This window comes from Dromiciops gliroides, chromosome 2, assembly GCF_019393635.1.
Source record: "Dromiciops gliroides isolate mDroGli1 chromosome 2, mDroGli1.pri, whole genome shotgun sequence".
Classification (NCBI taxonomy): Eukaryota; Metazoa; Chordata; class Mammalia; order Microbiotheria; family Microbiotheriidae; genus Dromiciops; species Dromiciops gliroides.
Genome location: NC_057862.1, coordinates 576,622,305 through 576,642,754, shown reverse-complemented (window position 1 = coordinate 576,642,754; position 20,450 = coordinate 576,622,305).

Below are 20,450 nucleotides of genomic sequence, written 5' to 3'. Positions count from 1 at the left end.
GGGATTAAGTGACTTGCCCAGGGTCACACAGCTAGTAAGTGTTAAGTGTCTGAGGCCAAATTTGAACTCAGGTCCTCCTGAATCCAGGGCCGGTGCTCTATCCATTGCACCACCTAGCTGCCTCAGATCAACTGATTATTAATAAAAGGATAGTCTCTCTCAGTCCTTGGTCTTTGCCTCAAAGACACCATGGTGGTGGGCATGAATTGACTCCTGCACAGAGAGATTCTTTCCAGCCTTAGGCTATCAATTCAAAGAATGTCATCCTCTTCAATGGGGAGCCCCAAGTGACCTCCTCCTTGGACTGACCCCTCCCCTGCATCAGAGAAGCCTTCTGCTATCTAAACAAACAGATCTGTCTCCACCCAAGATTCCTTGAAAGCTTGGGATGAATTTGACCAAGATGAGATTCAATTGAATCCTATTTTCAAGGATAACTGGACCTCCAAAAGTCAGGGCTTTGGAAGAAAGGGGATAGCTCTGAATCACCCCAAGGTATCAGTCATTAATAATTATTTCCCACACATTCTACCCTACCCCATTTTTAAAAGTTAGTAATTTCGGGGGCAGCTAGGTGGCGCAGTGGATAAAGCACTGGCCATGGAGTCAGGAGTACCTGAGTTCAAATCCGGCCTCAGACACTTAATACTTACTAGCTGTGTGACCCTGGGCAAGTCACTTAACCCCAACTACCTCACTAAAAAGAAAATTAAAAAAAAAAAAAGTTAGTAATTTCCAAATGGTAAGAAGATAGTGGTCCCTAGAGTTGGTGAGTTGATGCAACTACCTTAAAATCTAAGATTGGGAACTCAATATAGTAGTGAATTGGTGTTTTGTTTTTTTAATCAACTTTTTAAAAGAATCTGAGGTCCATATACATGCAATCATCCAGTAAAAAGAAAAACAAACAAACAAAAAGGAACCAGATCAGTGAAGTAAATCCCTAAGATTATTACTTTCCACATGTACCTAAAACAGTTTATCCGGTGGGGGCTTCCCTTCTTCAGTACTATATAATACTTGATTATCATTTTATCCTGGTTTTTACCTACTTAAGAATATTGGCAGGCAGGGGGGATAAATTGGCTACAAAATAAATAGGAATAGGTCTCTGTGAAGGCATATGGACAGAGAAATTTTTCTTCTTTATGTCTCAATTTCTCCATCTATGAAATAGAAAAAATAACTCTGGTCAATGCTGTATGTGTAGAGAACAAATCCATTAAGGATAGTATTTTCACAGGAAGGATAATAATTTATGTTACAAGACAGAATGATTTATAGTTGGCTTTGTTTTCATCATGGCTCAGATCGCATATTGGTATCAGTTGTAAGAGTTTTATAGTTATAAGGAGTTTCAAAGGAGTGACATAATGGCATTTAGGATGATTATATAGCCATTCTGGTCCCTCCTTTCATGTTAGCATTAGATTTGTGATAGTAATGGTTCCAGTGGTATTGACCCAAGGAGCCTTTAATTAGCATCCCTTCCCAAAGAGGGAGCCTTCAAAGACAGACAGGGGCATAGGCCAGATTTTACACAGTAGAGTCAAGAGGGGACACAGGAAATGAGATTCTGTCTTCTTGTTTGTCCATATAGGTGTAATCAGAAAAATCGTTGACCTCATCTAGCACTCCCCAGTTTCTGTGTGGCCACCTATTTTGAATTTAAACTTCCTGTCTCCCTAAATCCCATTCTGTGAGAAGTAGGAGTTAGGACATTTATAAGCAAATATTGACTTTCTGTGTTCCATTCCCTGTGTGGCTAGGATGTTGTAGCTAGGAGACTGACACTCTAACTTCATTCATTCATTCATTCAATCATTCACTTGTTTATTTATTATTTTATCTATCAACCTATCTATGTATGTATCTATCTTGCATTAAAAGTTTGACCTGTGAAGGGACTGGAATGTTGCATTCTGCAATACATCTGTCTCTATCTTTTATTTCTTATGTTTTTATGTATCTAATTAAACTGCTTGCTCAGTTCTGATCCTGGGAACTGAGTGAATGTTAATTAGTCTAAGTCTACCAAAATAGAGCTAGTCAGTGGGATGAGGGTAATGAGACAACGAATGATGAATAATTTCAGACAGCTTTTCAGACACAGCATTAAAGATGTAACAGAAAGGGGTGAAGGGCTGGATGCTTGTCAGTCACTATCTTCTCCATGACTACTGATTGGGTAATCCAGTTCATGTGAATATAGTGAGAAATAAAAAAATTATACATGAAAAGTATGGATGCCTTTCCCCTAGTAATAGGAATAAGGCTTGTATGATTCATAAAGCCAAGCCATCATGTTTATTTCTCAGGTCTTATAATCTATGGGTCTTTCATACATGCATCAGAACACCTGCTGACGTTTCAATTAAGGAAGCCTGATCAATCCATTTAAAAAGCAAATGACTTATTACAGTCTTGTTTTTCTTCAGTTTCTGGTCACTTTTTTTTTTTTTAGTGAGGCAATTGGGGTTAAGTGACTTGCCCAGGGTCACACAGCTAGTAAGTGTTAAGTGTCTGAGGCCGGATTTGAACTCAGGTCCTCCTGACTCCAGGGCCGGTGCTCTATCCACCGCACCATCTAGCTGCCTACTCTGGTCACTTTTGAAGAATGTTGTTGATGTGAAAATCACTGTGATGATTGCATATTTGCTTGGTTGCAGTTTTTCTCTAATGGAGAACTTGTCCTGACTGAGATGAAATGTGTGCATTTTTCTTAAATCATTTATGTTGCACTGTTATTTAGTATGACTATTAAATATAAGCCACCATGTAGGAGAAGAGAACCTTTTTGTAGTTGCGAAACAGAAAATCATTACTTTCAAATTCGTTTTCCACCTTCTTCAGAGAGCATGATGTGCTTGCTACAAAACATACAAGCTGTTCTTTTGGTCGAGGAATCAGTCATGGTTGTGAGCCAGAACAACACTCTGGAAGAGCAGGGCAGGCAGCTGTCTAGCTATTACAAAATTGCTTAGAAACATTAGCCCTATCCCCATGTGTTTACTTCAGAGAAGTTGCAAAATTCACATTTCCACCTTGGGAACAGACAGCAAGGGAAATGAATTACTAGGACTTTCGAATCAGATGTGTTAAAGCAATGGGTGTTACCAAAAAAAAAAATGGAATAACTTTAAGAATACATTCAGTCCTCTATTCTTTTCATCTCTTAGTTGAATATACTTTACGTCAAAAAGTCGTTCCTATTTTGTTACCACATGGCTGAAAAGCTCATTATGCTGAGAGAGTAACACAGGTATCAGAAAGGTCTCTTCTTACTAGTTTTATTCCTGCTTTAATGTGATGTGGCCATTGTTCACCAAAGAAGTAAAACTTCGGAAATAGGACAGGTTTCCCAAAGCTGAGCCCAGGAAGGTGAAAATATCCCCCATGTACAAAAGCTTCATCAAAACATTCATTCAACAATCCAGACCCCTCTTCAAATCCAAATGGGAATCTGTGGCTTCTGAGTGTTTTTGGTGGTGGTGGCATGGTGGGAGGAGGAGGAGGAGGAAGAGTAAATAATAAGTAATAGTAGTAGTAGTAAGTTGTTAGTAATAAGTAGTAAGTAGTAAGTAGTTAGTAGTAAGTAGTTAGCAGCAGTAGTAGTAGTGTGTGTGTGTGTGTGTGTGTGTGTGTGTGTGTGTGTAGTTAATATTCAGCAGTACCTCCACTCAGTCCCATTCCTCATCCTGGTATGAAGGTGACCCTGGGCTCTTGAAAGCTATGCCAAAGCTATGCCATCAGGTCAGGTAGGTTCTATCATGCTGAAAACACTACAAGTATGATCCTGGCAACTGATTAAATACCTGTTTCCTGCAAACAAGCCTAGGTAAGCACTGACACGTTCATCATTAGGAGACAAGCCAATTGATAAGGAATTATTTGATTATGGCAATCCATGAAACAACAAAAACAGAGAATGTCCCTAAGTCTTCTGCAGACCCATTCCTGCAGTCATGAGGACAGAGCAATGGAAAATGTGAGAAGAGAGACTAAATACTGCTCATCTTTTAGACTATCTATAAGTATTAGCTTGCTGTTGGTACTCCAAATGTGAGAACTTTGCTATCCTGTCATTGCACAATTATTCTGGTTCTGATTTTCTCTTTTGTTTCACTTCTTACAATCATACATTTTGTTCTAAGTATATCTCTAATCTTCCCTACTAGACTGGAAACTTTGTAAGGGAAGGAATCATAACTTGTGTTCACTTATGTGACCCTGGGCAAACCTCTTGGTGCCCCAGGCAATAATCTAAAAGTATAAATTACAGGGCAGGTGCCAAGCTATTTGTTAGAAGGAGTTTTCTCATGAGGATTTCTCTAAATAAATAAACTGGTTAGACACACACACACACACACACACACACACAGAGAAACATATATGTGTTTATATCTCTATCATCTATCTGTCTGTCTTTCTGTCTGTCTCTCCTATCTGATCAACTAGATAGGCAACATAAGGGCAGAGAATCTTAACTTAAATTTTTAATGTCTCATATAATGCCTAAATCATAGTGATCATCCAGTGTATTGACAGAATAATAATAATTTTCTTAGATAGAAAATTATAATGAGGCCTGTTATCAAAATCTGCTTTTGTCATCAGTCATGTCTGACTCTTTGTGACCCCTGTATGGGATTTTCTTGGCAAAGATGGTTTGCCATTTCATTCTCCCTATCATTTTACAGATGAGGAAACTGAGGCAAACAGGGTAAAGTGACTTGTTCCAGAATCACACAGCTAGTGTGATTCTCCACCTAGCTGCCCAAGACAATGGTGCACATGCACCCTAACTCCATCTCCTCATGATTACAAGTACCAATCAAAATACTTAGGAAGGAGCTGAGGTTACATAAGCCCTATCTCCTCATTGTACCTAGCAGGATTGTCTTTCCCTTATAGGGAATTTGTTTATTACTGTTTATAAAAATAACTTACAGTTTGAATTCAGATCCAGGTAGTGCCCAAGGCTGCTGATTTCATGTGCTACAATAAACTCCTTTTTTGTCTTAATTTTCCTAAGTTTGCTTTATTAATCCGAGTAAGGCCCAAGCAAAGATTTCTCCTAATAGTCCTTTGCCAGTCCATTTAATAAATCTGCTTGAGGAAAAAAATAGCTTCCAATGCCTGAGTTTTTGCTTCATTAAAACTTTTCTTCTAATTATCATTTCTCTTTCAGTGGTATTTCTAGGATCCCAGGGAGGTACAATGGATCTTATTTGATTCAATTCCATTTTTACCTAACAGGAGGCAGGCCAGATCTTGATTCAATAAAAATTACTCTTTTTTTTTTTAAAGCTTAGCATGAAGCAATTAATTCAACAATTAATAAAAGTATGGCAGGGAATTAAATGATCTTGACATATGAAAGGAAGAGTTGCTATAGCTGCACTTGAGTACATAAGCTTCATTTCTCCAGTTATCCAGATGATATCCTTATTACAAATACCTTAATATCAACAATAGCTTTATAGATAGGTTTTAAAAACCATTTATAGCTTTAAATAAATTTCTATATTTATTATTCCAACACATATTTAAATGTTTCAATTCATTCATCAGTATCATTATCAAGGTGAATGTTCTCTTCAGTGGTGCAGATTAAAGTACATCCTCGCTTGCCTTCCCATTGGTGATTCTTATCCTGTTATTCCATAGATCTTGCAGAAAGGTTCCACCCAGTGTTCTGGAGAGTTTGTTCTAGATGATTTGACATTCCTTGCATACAAACTCAGAACTCAGATTATCAGTCTACCATCTCTTCTTCTTGTTACATTCGCTTCAGGGGTTGGTTCAAAGAAAAATTTATTGAAAGGTCCACCCTCTCTCTGCTCATGCATTTTATAGATGACATCAATACCACTTCTTGTAGACACTAGTCAATTGAACTCACTATGTGTGTGTTTCTCTTTTCCTTTTAGGTCACCTATAATTTTGAATCTTTGGAGATGGTGCTATTTCAGGCTTCCTAGTCCTATAGTAACCCTTAAAAATACTGGTGTTAAAAAAAGGGGGGGGGGCAGCTAGATGGCGTAGTGGTTAAAGCACCGGCCCGGGATTCAGGAGTACCTGAGTTCAAATCTGTCCTCAGACACTTGACACTTACTAGCTGTGTGACTCTGGGCAAGTCACTTAACCCCCATTGCCTGCAAAAACTAAAAAACTAAAAAACAAAAAAACAAAAACAAAAACAAAAAAAAGAGGGAATTTTATGTCAGGACACAGAAGGAAAAATAGGGGGAAAAATTGCAGGAGCCTTTTAAAATAGAATCATTTAGGAGCAGCTAGGTGGCACAGTGGATAAAGCACTGGCCCTGGATTCAGGAGGACCTGAGTTCAAATCCAGCCTCAGACACTTGACACTTACTAGCTGTGTGACCCTGGGTAAGTCACTTAACCCTCATTGCCCCACCAAAAACAAACAAAAAAATACAATTATTTAAATGGATGTCTTCTAGCAAAATGTTCCACTCACCAAAAAGGTAACTATTAATTATCACAGACTTTCAAATGAAGACCTAAGGCTTCTGTGTTAAAGTAAAAATGTGAGATTTTAGGAATTTTCAAATTCTCAAAAATAATTGAATCCTATTAACAACTGTGTGAAACCACCGAGTTCAATGGTTTCCAAACCATTAATAAGGGAAATGTAAATTATTTCATACCCACCAAATTGGCAAAAAATGACAAAAGATAGAAATAGTCAAGTTTGGAAGGGATAAAGAAATATAGCCAACCAGTCTGGAAAGAAATTTAAAATTTTGTTTTAAAAGTGATTAAAATGTTCATACACTTTGACCTGTAGAACCTAACACATACTTTTGCCAAGGGTGGCAGAAAGGATACATATATCAATATTTTCATTGCTGTACTTTTGTGGTAGTAAAGAACTGGGAAATAAGTGCTCATTGTTTGGGAAATGATAAAACAAATAATGGAACTTGAATGAAATGCACCATTACTATGCAGTAAGAAATTACAAATATGAAGAATCAATTAAACAAACAATAAGCATTTATTAAGTGGCTGCTATGTACCAGACACTGTGCTATCCCCAGACATTGGTGTTAATAGACAAAAATGTGATAGTCCTTTTCCTAGAGGAGTTTGCATTCTATCAGCAGAGTAATACATAAGTGTGTGTGCTTGTCTTCACTAATAACCTTTTGCCCCTTTGCATGAGCAAGAATAAACCCAGCTGGACATGCAGGGAATCAGTAACCCCAAAATCAATCAAAGACTTACCCAACTTTAGGATATGTGACTATGGATATGGACCTAATCTTCAGCTGTTCTCTAACTTTGAAAAAAATCCTTTCTTTTCAAAGAAATCTGCATAAACAAGCCTTGAATTGAAGTTCCTATCACCTCTGTTTATCAAAGGTCACATCCTACACCCCTGGAATTTCTCATATAGTTCCCCTCTCTTTGGGAGTAGGCCTTTCTACATCCACCTGTCCTATAGATTTCTTGCTTGTCTTTGTATAAAAACCCTTGCAATCTATTGCATGGTGTCCTATTTGGCAATAGGCTGAATAGCACCATGATCATGCTAGATTTTCTTCCTTGCTTAATAAAACCTTTCTTTTAATTTTTATAGGCATTGCCTTTCTCTGGCTTTCCTTCTGTTTTAGGAAGAAGGGGATTTAAATATCAAGAACTGGCCTTTATGTTCTCTAGAGAACTGGCCTTTGTGTTCTCTGGTCTTCCCCTTTCGAGAATGAGAGATCTAAACTCTATTTAAGTTTGCCTTGGTTTACAAGTACTATAGAGAGTAAAGAGAAGGGGACCCAGGATAGAACCATGAGGGATACATATGATTAGAGGAGTATGACCTGGTTGAGCCAGCAAAGGAGAATGAGGAGTGGACAGATAGCCAGGAGGAGAACCAGGAGAGAGAGGCATCCCTAAAACCTAGAGAGATGAGAGTATCAATGAGGAGAGGGTGATCAACAGTGTCAAACATTGCTACAATCTCTCTTCTCATTTGGAGGCTTGAAAGAGTTTTCCTTACTTCTGCCTCACTCAGTGAGGGCAACCAGGAGTTTAAAAAAAAGAGAGAGAGAGAGGCTTTGGCCATTTACTCCCTTTTTGCTGCACACCTAGTTCTGTGTTAGTAGGCAATCAAAAATCCATTTCTTCACCAACTGGGTAATATACTAGAAGTAGTCATATCCACTCATGTTTCATTATACATGCCTCACTAAACATTCATATCCTAGAACTGACTCCTTATTGGCTAGTCCCTCTCTCTCAACAGGATTCATTTAGGGCAAATTAGGAGGGAGTTCCTGTGATCTATATCTGCATTCCGAAAAAAGGTCATGTCACAGAGAAAGGCCCCAGGCAGATCTTTCTTAATTTATCTTGAATTTATTATGTGTCATTATTATGCTTTTCTAAGGATCAGGAGTTTTTAATCATTACAATGTTTGAATTATTTTGTAAGCCACTTACGTATTTTTTGAAAACTACTTTTGAGATTTATATTTATTTGGGGAATTATTATAAATTTGTTGCAAGGTACATATATATATATAATTTTCTGACCCTCTAAAATGTTCCTAAAGCACTTATTGGATTTACTTGGAATGTGAAATAGTTTTTCTTTATATTAACTTATTATTCTATATAGCAAACCAAGTAACATCTAAATCATTATAATTTTTAAATAAGCCAAAAACCCGGAAAAAAAATCCCAGACATGGTAATGAATGATCATTCAAAACCACCAAAAACATCTAAAATCTCCACCACTTTTGCCTCAGGCACACAGAAAGTCCCTTTTTGGAAATTACTGGTAAATACCCATTACTATCTCTATTTAGAAAGAAAAAAATTATCTCATATCATATGTAAAATCTTGGGGTTTTTCTTTAGTAAACTCAAAACTGTCTTTGACCTGCAATGAATTGTGGATCTCCAAATAGGGATATTTGGGAATTATAAAGACTTGGGTGAAGATAGAAAACTACAATTGGGCCAGGTACTTGGTGAAGTGGAAAGAATAGTGGGGATGAGGGGGAGAGGGCAAGGTACTAGGTGTAAGAAGATTGTAAAGGTAGTGCCCTCCCCGCCCCCAAGGTCATGAAGAGCTTTGAATGCTAAATAGTAGATTTTATATTTGATCCCGGAGGTAATAGGGAACCACTGGGTAAAGAGCCACTCAATAAAGAGTAGGGTGTTGACATGGTCAAATCTATGCTTTAGGGAAAATCACTTTGGCAGATGAATGGAGAATGGATTAGAGTGGGGAGAGACCGGAGGCAAGTTGACCAACTGTAGTGGAACTCATGACACCAAGAAACCCAAAAACCCCAACCTCTAAAACCAAAGAATCCAGAAGTGAAAAACAGCTCTGTGTCCCACCTCAGGAATTCCATGTAGCAGGATCACGAAGACTTTGGTATGGTGTAAGCACTGACAAGCATACTGAGGGCTGCAAGGAAAAAAGACAATATGCAAGTTCTGTACATTTGAGATATGGACCCCTTGTACATCAGCAGGATTCGTGCTGCATATATCACTGATAGTCTATTATTTAATCTCCAGGTACCCCCTCACCAGTATTTTTGTAATCCCCTCACTCAACACATAGCTTTCTTTGTCTGTAAATATATTTAAGATCAACTCTTTCCTTACTTGGAGAGGCAGTCTCTATCTTAACTCTGCCTCCCAGCCATGTATTCCTCTCTCCTAATAAATCTATTTTACAAGATTTGTTGTGAGCCTCCAATTCCTTGGGTGAGTTAGCCCTCCCAAACCAGGTTAGAGCTCATCCCATAACATTAAGCTCCTCCCACAACAACAGGAAGAACAGGAGTTATAAAAAGTTTAAGAGGGTTGTTAGAAAAATAAAAGCAGATAGGAAAAAAGGGACAGGGGTATTTTTGAGGGAGGGCAAGAACATCCATGACAGTTAATTTTAAATCTCAGCTCTAGACCCTGCCTCTAAGAGCCTAACACAATTTAGTAAGCACTGACTGAGCCTCACCTATTCTCCATTCCTGATAATGAATTGCCTGAGGCTCACCAGGCTTTGTCAATTCTAGCTTCTGATTATTTTGTAGATCTCCCAAAACTCTCCCTTCCAGTGATTCCCAAGCTTTCTTTATGTACTTTTGCTTGTTATATAAAACAATTTACTAGGGGCAGCTAGGTGGTGAAGTGGATAAAGCACCTGGATTCAGAAGGACCGGAGTTCAAATCTGGGGTCAGACACTTGACACTTACTAGCTGTGTGACCCTGGGCAAATCACTTAACCCTCATTGCCCTGTAAAAAAACAAAAAACAAAAAACTTACCTTGTGAAACTGTGAGAAGCTTACTCTTCCCAAAGGCAGTCTCATAACTCTCTCAGTTCTGTTACCCCATATAAACCCTGCCCCAAGTTCTCATCTTTGGGTATTCCTAGCGTCTGCTTTGTGATACTCTGAGTTATAACTCCTCTGCCCCGATTAAAGACCTTAATTCTGTTATATTGATTATCGGGTTGACAAATCCAAGGTGAGAAAGATAAATGGTGGGACAGAACCCACTCTAGGGAGTGTCAGGAGAAAACCAGTCACATCGTTAAGGGAAGTAACTTGACAATTTTTGTCAGAAGCCCAATAAAGGTTAGAGCCTAAATAGGAAAGGATTTTATTCCCCTAGAGTAGAAAGATCTGTATAATTAGAAGGCTTAATTACAGAGAAAAGGGAAATGATAACTGAAACTTTACAGGGCTAAAAACCTGAAACAAGCCTTATCTGGTTTATCTCTCTTCCCTCAGGACAGTTCTTTACTAGGAGTTAGAAAGCTCTCCAGATAAACTACTCCTTATTAAAAAGTCAATTGCTGGGGCAGCTAGGTGGCACAGTGGATAGAGCTCTAGCCCTGAAGCCAGGAGGACCTGAGTTCAAATCCAGCCTCAGACACTTAACACTTGCTAGCTGTGTGACCCTAGGCAAGTCACAACCCCAATTGCCTCACCAAAAAAAAAAAAAGTTAAAAGTCAATTGCTTTATCCTTTTCCAGGTAACATTTTGAACAGGATTTTCCTTGGGAATAGGTCTTGACTCTTAGAAGCAGGATAACAATGGAGACCTTGAGCACCAAAGCAGGATAGAAATAAAAACCCTTTTGGGTGGGCAGGCAGAACTTCTGAAACACCTCAAGGTGACCTGATCTGCCTGGTGCAGCCACACACAAGCCATCCTTGAAAGCCTACTGCCTTTAGACAATGGAGAACAGTAATTCCCAGCTTGGAATGGAGAGGGTTTCCAAGAGGGCACAGGGAATATTTGACAAACAGCTACATAATCCTAATGGAATTAATTAATCAGTTTTATTTCTCAGGTGTATATGTGTGGCAAACTCTAGAATTCATTTCCTTTCCAATTGATTAGCAGTTTGGGAAGGTTTACTGAAAGACAAAGGATAGTAGGCAGCTAGGTGGAGCATTGAATAGAGAGCCAGGCCTGAGTTCAAATCCAGCCTCAGATATTTGCTAGCTGTGTGTCCCTGGGCAAGTTACTTAACTTTGTTTGCCTCAGTTTCCTCATCTGTTAAATGATCGGGAGAAGGAAATGACAAACCACTACAGGATCTTTGCCAAGAAAATCTCAAATGGGATCACGAAGAGTTAGACCCCACTGAAACAAGTGAACAACCACAAGGGATAATAGACTAAAAGCAAGACAAGGCAACATAACAAGCATTTAACAAGCTTACTAAACACCAGGCACTGAGCTAAACCCTGAGGATACAAAGAAAAGCTGAAAGAAGGCTAGCCCCTGCCTTTGAGAAGTTGACTTTCTAATGGGAGTTGACAACATACAAAAGAGAGCTGAAGGTGGGGTGGGGGGAACATGCACACAGGGCATGATGGCAAAGTCCTGAAAATCAGAAGCAGAGCAATAAGGGGAACTAAGATTGGCCCCAAAATAAAGGTCCCAAGAGGAACTCCTCAATGTGAATGGGGCCAGTATGGCGGAGGAGTATTTTAGGGTGAGAAAAACAGTCTGGTTGTGCTTGATGTACAAGAACCATGATAAGAACAGTCTGTTGGCTCCCCTAATGAAAAGGAAGGAAGGCTCCTCAAGAATAAAACTACAGAACAGGTAATAAAAATTGTAAATAGGATTCTCTTCTTTTAGGAACAGAAACTGGATCGTAACCAATTCAAAATATAAAATTATTTTCTGGTTGTCTTCTCAAAAGACATAGGTCTTAACAGCAGGAGTTTGAAAAGAAATTAGGAAGTTAGAAAATCTGAATAGTAAATTTAGGAAATGAGACTCATAATCAGCCTCTGCATGAAGGTCATTTAGATGAGCAGAATGTGCTTCCTACTCTGTCTCCAGAGAGAGAGAGAGAGAGAGAGAGAGAGAGAGAGAGAGAGAGAGAGAGAGAGAGAGAGAGAGAGAGAGAGAGAGAGAGAATGAAGAAGTCAAGTCCCCATAAAAATTCTGGTTAGAAAAACTGACAGAAATCTAAAGGGATTAGTAACAAATTCTAAAAATCCTCATATATTGATGAGAACATCCTTAGGAGGATTTGGAATAATATGGCCAATCCAAGATGTTAGTGATTGGAACAAATAGAAATAAATACACTCAGGCCTTATAAAATTGAGGTTTCATACTACTTTGGGTTTCATAAGGGCAGCAAGGCTGCTCATTCAGCAACCACTCACAAATCATTTATTCTGTGCACAGCACCATGTTAGGCACTGGAGGAGATGGAAAAATAATGCCCTGTACCTGCCCTTATAAAATGCATAATCTAAGCGTGCTTTATGAAGAGGTGGTACAGATAGTGCTGCTAGCTTGTGCAAGATTCATACATTTCATCTGAAGCGAACTTAGCCTAGGTTTCTGTCCAAGCAGGTCTGTCCTGGGAGGGAGAGGGCAGTGGGATTTTCCTTCATTTCTTCCTTCTTCCCTAATCCTTAATGTTCCAATGGTCTTAATTTGTTTTTTCCGGGGCACCAGCCCCGGATTCAGGAGGACCTGAGTTCAAATCCGGCCTCAGACACTTGACACTTACTAGGTGTGTGACCCTGGGCAAGTCACTTAACCCTCATTGCCCCACAAAACAAAAAGAGAAAGAAAGAAAGAAAAAGAAAAAAAAAAGAATGACTTTGAATGAATAAGTCATTTTGGCTATTATAAATACACAAATTAACTATAAAGGACATATGATAAAAGACACTACATCCAGAGAAAGAACTGATAAATAGAAGTGTATCTAGAACAATTTTATTTATAGATAGATATAGATATAGATATACATACATAGATAGCTATTTGTGTCTAATGGTAGATATCTCTAGAACGGATGGGAGAGGGAAGAAAAAGGGGAAAAAGAAATTTACATAATAATTTTGTGGTACATTTGAAAGGAATAGCAAGTTGTGCATAGATTTGCAGTTTCATGTGCAATCATATTTTTACTGTACAACAATAAGGAAATTCATGTTTTATTCCATAATTTAAAACAATAAAAAGAAGCCATAGAAACTGTAATGCATTGCTGCAGTCTGTAAAAATTTGACAACTATTGGGGGCAGCTAGGTGGTGCAGTGGATAGAGCATCAGTCCTGGAGTCAGAGGACCTGAGTTCAAATCTGGCCTCAGACACTTAACACATTAGCTGTGTGACCCTGGGCAAGTCACTTAACCCCAATTGCCTCACCAAAAAGAAAAACTGACAACTATTGAATACCTATCATGAAAAGTCCTGGGTCATATGATTAACAAGATGGAGGACTAGACATTTTCTCTGATTCCTTTGACCTCTGAAACTTTTTCAAAACAGATATTAGGCCCTGAAGATAAAGAAATTTAAACCATCTCCATCATCAAGGACATCCAAAATCCAAAATAATGTAAAAAACAAAATAAACAAAAGAACCCCAACAAACTAAAGAAGTGACTTCTGAAATGAACTCAATAAGCATCCCTACCCTATATCCTCATTACCAATAGCCAAGCTGTATTAGCTGACCCACACTGGCTCCCAACAAAAGGCAACCACACACCTGGTCTCCACTCACTCTTATCAGTGTATTGGAGGTCTCAGCTCCAAGGTGCAGAAGTCTGTTCAGTTCAGAACAAATAGCAAGCAGGTTCTACAGAGTTCCAGATTGTGGAAGCTTCTAGGGTCACATAACCAAAAGCCAAGGTGAATAGTATTCTGTGCTACAAAAGATCTCTCTAGTAAAGCCAGGAACAGAGGGAAAGAAATAGGGCATTTGTCTAAGCTGAAAATGGAGCTCAATACCACATTCCACCCATCCCTCCTCCCAGTGGCTGAGAGACCCAAACTATAAAAACCAACACCATAAAACCAGCATGGTAGCTCTCTGAACTGCTGTGCTGGGCCAAAGAACTGAGGAACACAGGGAGCAGGACAGAATATTGGGACAAGGCACAGCAGTGTGTGTAGGTACTCCATTAAGTCTGAGGAAAAGTCTTTGGCCTCCAGCTTAATACCCCAAACAGTTCTGTTTACTCAAAAGTCAGTTGAGGTAGAGACCTAAATTGGTGTATTGTGATGGAAGGAAGATGAGATGCTTTGAGATCCAAGCAAATAACCATCAGAGGGGAAGAAGTCAGAGTGTCAGAAACAACAGGGAATAGCAAGAAATAAGAAGGGAACAAAAGGGGAAAAATTACCAAAGATTTCAGGAAAAAAAACAAAATGTAAAGACCTTTAACATAAGCAGATAAGTCAATAGGGAAAACATAAACAGCTGAAAGAAATATGATCTGGTAAATGAGTTTAAGCATCTAAGAATAAATACTGTAAAACAAAGAAAAATGATCCAAACTCGATAAAGCTGAAACTGGAATTTGAGGAGATCATGGAACTAGATAGCACACTGTTCCTGAGCTGTTTAAAAGAGAAAGGAGAATTATGAGAGCAAAATGTATGGCCTGCCCAGCAAAAATAATGGACAGAATAGAAAAATTAGAGTCAGCAGTGGCAAGTCTCGCCAAAGAAACAAAAGGAAAGAACAATGAATTGGAAGTATAAATAAACAGAAGTGAAAGAAAAGACAATTTAGCAGAAGACAAACAAAAAACAATAACATAAAAGAAAATATGCTCACTGTGGAAGCAAAGCATACTGATCTCAAAGGCAGGAAACATTAAAAAAAACCCTAAGGATCATAGTTCTCCCAGAAGAACATAACAGATCAGATATGAAAATAATCCTAACAAAAATCCATACAGTGTTAATGAAACAAAGGATCCATCCGTCCAATGTGAGTTTATATGGCATAGATATAATACTTCATGATCCCATTTGCCCCAACTACTAGATAATTTTTAAAGTATTTCTTGAGTACCTAATTATACAAAGCACTTCAGCATACATGTAAACTTTGAGTTAATCTTTGGTTGTAGCATTTAGAAAATATTTAGGGGACAGCTTGGTGGTGCAGTGGATAGAGAACCAGCTCTGGATTCAGGAGGACCTGAGTTCAAATCAGACCTCAGACACATGACACTTACTAGCTGTGTGACCCTGGGCAAGTCACTGAACCCTCATTGTCCTGCCCCCCCCCAAAAAAAAGGAAGAAAGAAAGAAAAGGAAATATTTAGAAAAACTCATTTTAAATTATTCCTCCCAATTCTGCTCTGAAGATGGCCATTGCTATTATGCAAATTTCACAGATGAACTTTCCAACTGGGACTTTCTAGGTGATCATCAGCATCTGAAACACCTGAGAGACTTTTCTACAACCACACCAGAGACCAAGCCCACAATCTAGAACCAGAATCCAGAACTACACCCAGATGACATCTCAAGAATCATCTGAGAAAAGACTTCCAAAGACTTAAATGGACATTTTCCTGTTTTCCTTTTCCTACTACATACACTATTTGTAATGTCCACCTCCTAAAGGGGACTGCCCCTTTAGTTTTTTGGAAAGTTTCATGTATGGTTATAGAGAAGTCTCTCAGGTGTGAATGGAATTTGGAATTAGATACCTGGAGAATACTGGGGATTGCCTGGTTCTCCATGCTGCTGGAAGGTTTCCTACAAAATTGATCTTAACACAATTTTTTTTTTTCAAACAAGAAAGTTGCAAGGATTTATTGTACAGGTGCGATACACTAAGCCACAATGAACAATCAGTCCGGAATGATAGTCCCACGGCACAAAATCAAGAAGTAGGTAGGTGGAATCTGCATTAAGAGGTGGCATGTTCTTTTGTCAGGGAGGTGTCAAATGGTGGTCAGAGTCCTTTGTCAGATGGTGGAGCTAGCAGCATAGTGCTTTGTAGGGAGAGTGAAGTTTTCAGATGATTTCTTCCTTCCTGAGAATGTCACGAAGGGTCATTCCATCTCTGCTCCTGTGGCCTCAGTGCTCAGCACAGTCTGATTACTTGGACCTCTGCCTCATCTTTCTCCTCTTGTGTTTCAGCCTACGCATTCGCTTCTTCCTCCACTTGGCTCTCATGGCACAGCGGAAATCGACAAGATGGCACTAAGAAGAAGAGCTTAACACAATTTTAAATAGCTTTGCCAATAACCAAATCAAACTATAATCCCCTGTGGAGAATAAATTGAGAAGGTGTAATATAAAAATTGTCAGATTAATTTCAGTTATAATAACTTCTTAACAAAAGTGGATATCCCCCTACTTAAGTTATTTGCAAAAGAGTCCATAAGTTATACTGGCTATACCCTTCTTTAATACAGGGCTAAAACAATTGTGATGTTAATTAAGGATTTATATCCTGGTTTCATCACTTTTTTGCCAATACATGCATAATTATCCTCACGCCATTGGTTCAAAAATAGAGAGATATATGAATAGAACAAAATACACATGGAAGAATAAAAGACAATGAAACTCAATAACTTAGTGATTTTTTTAAAAATGGAAAACATAAATGACCTTAGAAAACATGAATATAAAAATGAATGAAATCATTCATCAAAGGCTGGATGAATTGGTAACCCACTTCACTACTGCATACTATCAAAAAAGACAAAGTGCCAATTATGAGTGGGGCTTAATACTAGACATTTTAAAATTTTATTCCCATTGTTTCAAGAAAATTCTATGTTTTGCACATAATTTTACTTTTATATAATACTGAAATGCTTTCTATTTAATCACAACATCCAAGAATTTGTAGTTGAAGGAAGAAAGGAAATAAGTAATAATAGCTAACATTTATATAGCACTTACTATCCATCAGGCACAGTGCAATTATGATCCTGAGAAGTAGGTGCTATTATTTTCTACATTTTACAGTTGAGGAAACTGAGGCAGACCACAATCACATGACTTACCCAGGACTACATAACTAATGTGTCTAATGCTAAATTTGAACTTGGGTCTTCCTTACCGAAAGCATAAGCATACTCTCCACGGTACCACTTAGTTTACCTAGAAAATACAAAGCCACTATTGGACCTTTGCATTGTTTTTTTGGTTATATTTGTCACATACAATCTAGGGATCCCCAACACTCTGGAATTACATGGACTGGGTTCAAGTATTAAGACTAAAACTGCCCCCCCCTCGGTTATATTTTCTTTTTGACTTATTACCCCTCCCCCCCAACCTGGAATTACTACAGGAAAATCTTCCAATAAAGTTCATGTCACAGTTTCCCCCAAATATGGGTAAAAATGATTCCCAGCTCCTATAGAAGCACATTACTTTTAGTAATAAATTCAAATGTGGTATGGGGAAGTGTTTATTTCACTCTACAGGAAATGTAGATGATGAAAAGGGACTCATAGGAGCCCAGAAAGACTGAAGAAAACACAGAAGGCACTCAGCCCTTAAACTCTATTAGCTGATAAAAATTGAACTTGGAGTTCAGTTTGACATTCTGGTTGGATCTGACTGGTGACCTGAGAAAAGTATAAGTCCCCAATCCTCTTGAAAAACATGCTCGGAGCAGCTAGATGGCGCAGTGGATAGAGCACTGGCCCTGGAGTCAGGAGTACCTGAGTTCAAGTCCAGCCTTAGACACTTAACACTTACTAGCTGTGTGACCCTGGGCAAGTCACTTGACCCCAATTGCCTCACTTTAAAAAAAAAGAAAAAGAAAGAAAAACATGTTCGTTAATGAGAGAATTGTCCCAGACCTTCCCAGAAGAATGGATTTTGATCAAGACAAGGTGAAATGTAAGATGCCCAATCATCAGCCCCAGGTAGGCTTCCACCAGTCCCGGAGGACCATGGATCAGCATGTGCTCCTGCCGCAACAAGGACATCGGAAAACTGCGCACTCTGTTGCCTGTAAGTTCCTGTGTCTCATTCGTTTTTCTTCCTCCAGAGCTTGGAGGCCCATCTCAGCTACGCACAAGCTGCTCCTGAGTACTGAACTCCATCGGGCACGGCCCTTGGCCATCTCCTCCCAGCTGCCGGTGTCTATTCCCAGAGCCCTCAAGTCACACTTGCATACATCTCTGTAGCGAAGCTGGGGATGTCCAGCAGGTCTTTGGCCTAAGGTTAACTCGCCATAGAGTAGGTCTTTAGGAATGCGCCCATCTTGCATGCAGTGCACATGACCGAGCCAGCACAGCCATCTTTGTTTCAGTAGTGTGTAGCTGCTCAGAAGTTGCACACATTGGAGCACTTCTGTGTTGGTGATCTGACCAAGATATGCCAAGGATTTGCCGAAGGCAGCACATGTGGAAGCTGTTAAGCTTCTTCTCTTGTCTAGTGTATGTAGTCCATGTTTCACTGCCATACGGTAAGGTACTCAGGACGCATGCTCTATAGAAGGCAAATTTGGTTTGTCTTGTCAGTTTACTGTTTGCATCAGCCCTACAAACTGCTATAATACCTGAAGATATTTAAAAATCAACTTCTTAGAAGAGCATAACTATTGGTATATGTTAAATTACTGTATCATGTTTTAAGTCTTTCGATGAGTACTATGTCTTTTGCACATAGGAAAAAAATACCTGTCCCATATCTGATTCATATTATTCAATGAGTAACTTTTAAACTCCCCTCTGCAAGAAATAATAATTTTCTCCTGAAGCTCAAGAGTGGGAGAATGTAAAAAGTCAAAGAATATAAGAAAAGGGAGAAAAATCCCTCTAATTAGAAGCCAAGTTCTCTCAGGATTGAACCTGACATGGTCCACCTGTTTAAGTCCAGAGCAGATGTATCATTTAATGGGGAAGGGAGAGGATGCAGTGGCCCAGCCCTGTCCTGGGGCCAGCAGAAGTTTCTTAATGTTAAATTAGGAGCTCTTGAAGTTGAAAACTCAAATTTGAGCTTATTCACATGACAACTTCCAAGGTTGGAACTGCCCTCTCATAATGAGTGGGACATGCACATATCTGCTTCTACTATATGCTCCTATATGGAATCTCTCAGCATCTTAGCTACTACCATCTCTTAAGCTAGAAATGCCCACTCTTGGGTTTTCACCTATAATGCAAGTATATGCAACTTCCATGTGTCACTACCCCAACCAATTTCAGTTTCTGAGAAGCAAGGAGAAGAGATGATAAAAGACCACACATAGGCACAGTTTTCATTATACTCCTCTCCTCCTTCCCAAATCCCCAGAATACAGATCCATTCTGCTATATGTCAGCTTATCTTCTCAATAGGAAAATGTGAAAGGAATTCCAAAAGAGACTAATCTGGTTGAACTCACTTTATAGATGAGGGAAAAGAAGCTCCTCTGATAAGACTCTAACCTGTTGAGACCTAGCAAATAAACCATCTTGAAGGTTGCCTTGTTCTCTAGAACTCACTCAGTAATTCTCTGAGTACTCTCAGGAAGGCACCAGTGGACATGCTAATACACCATAGAGAAGTGCCTCTCAGATGCCTCCAAACTACCAATGTACTGTGTACTGTATGCCCCATCAAGTTGATTGGGGAATTCATCCAACTGGGGATTTGGCCATTCCCCAATGGATAAGTAGTAAAATTATACGAACAAACAATTCTCAGAAAAAAAAAGAATTCTAAGGTATCCACAATTACCTGGGGGGGAAATCCCTCTAAATTACTAATAAGAGAAATGGTTGTTGTCCTTCATTCTTGAAGAGGACCAAAATGACATCACTATGTTGGAGTAAAGGTATAGTATGTCTGACTGTGGCTGATAAGACCAATATGAGCTTGGAAGGTTCTACCACAGGTCTGGCACAAATAACATTTAGAGTAGAGATGTCTATATTTTTGCATCTCATATTTCTTTTGAGCTACTGCAATTCTGCTTCACTCAAAGAGCACAGCACCTTCTTTGAGGGAGGTAGGCCATTGTATTCTTTCTTCTGACCTCTATGTCAGTGTTTGCCTTGTGTGAGTTCACTATAAAATGGTCTTTTAGGCAAACATTCATTTGGCATTTGAACAACATGGCCAGCCCATCAGACTTGTGTTCTTTGCAGTAGAGTATGAATGCTTGGCAGTTTACATTGAGAAAGGACTTCAGTGTACAGTACCT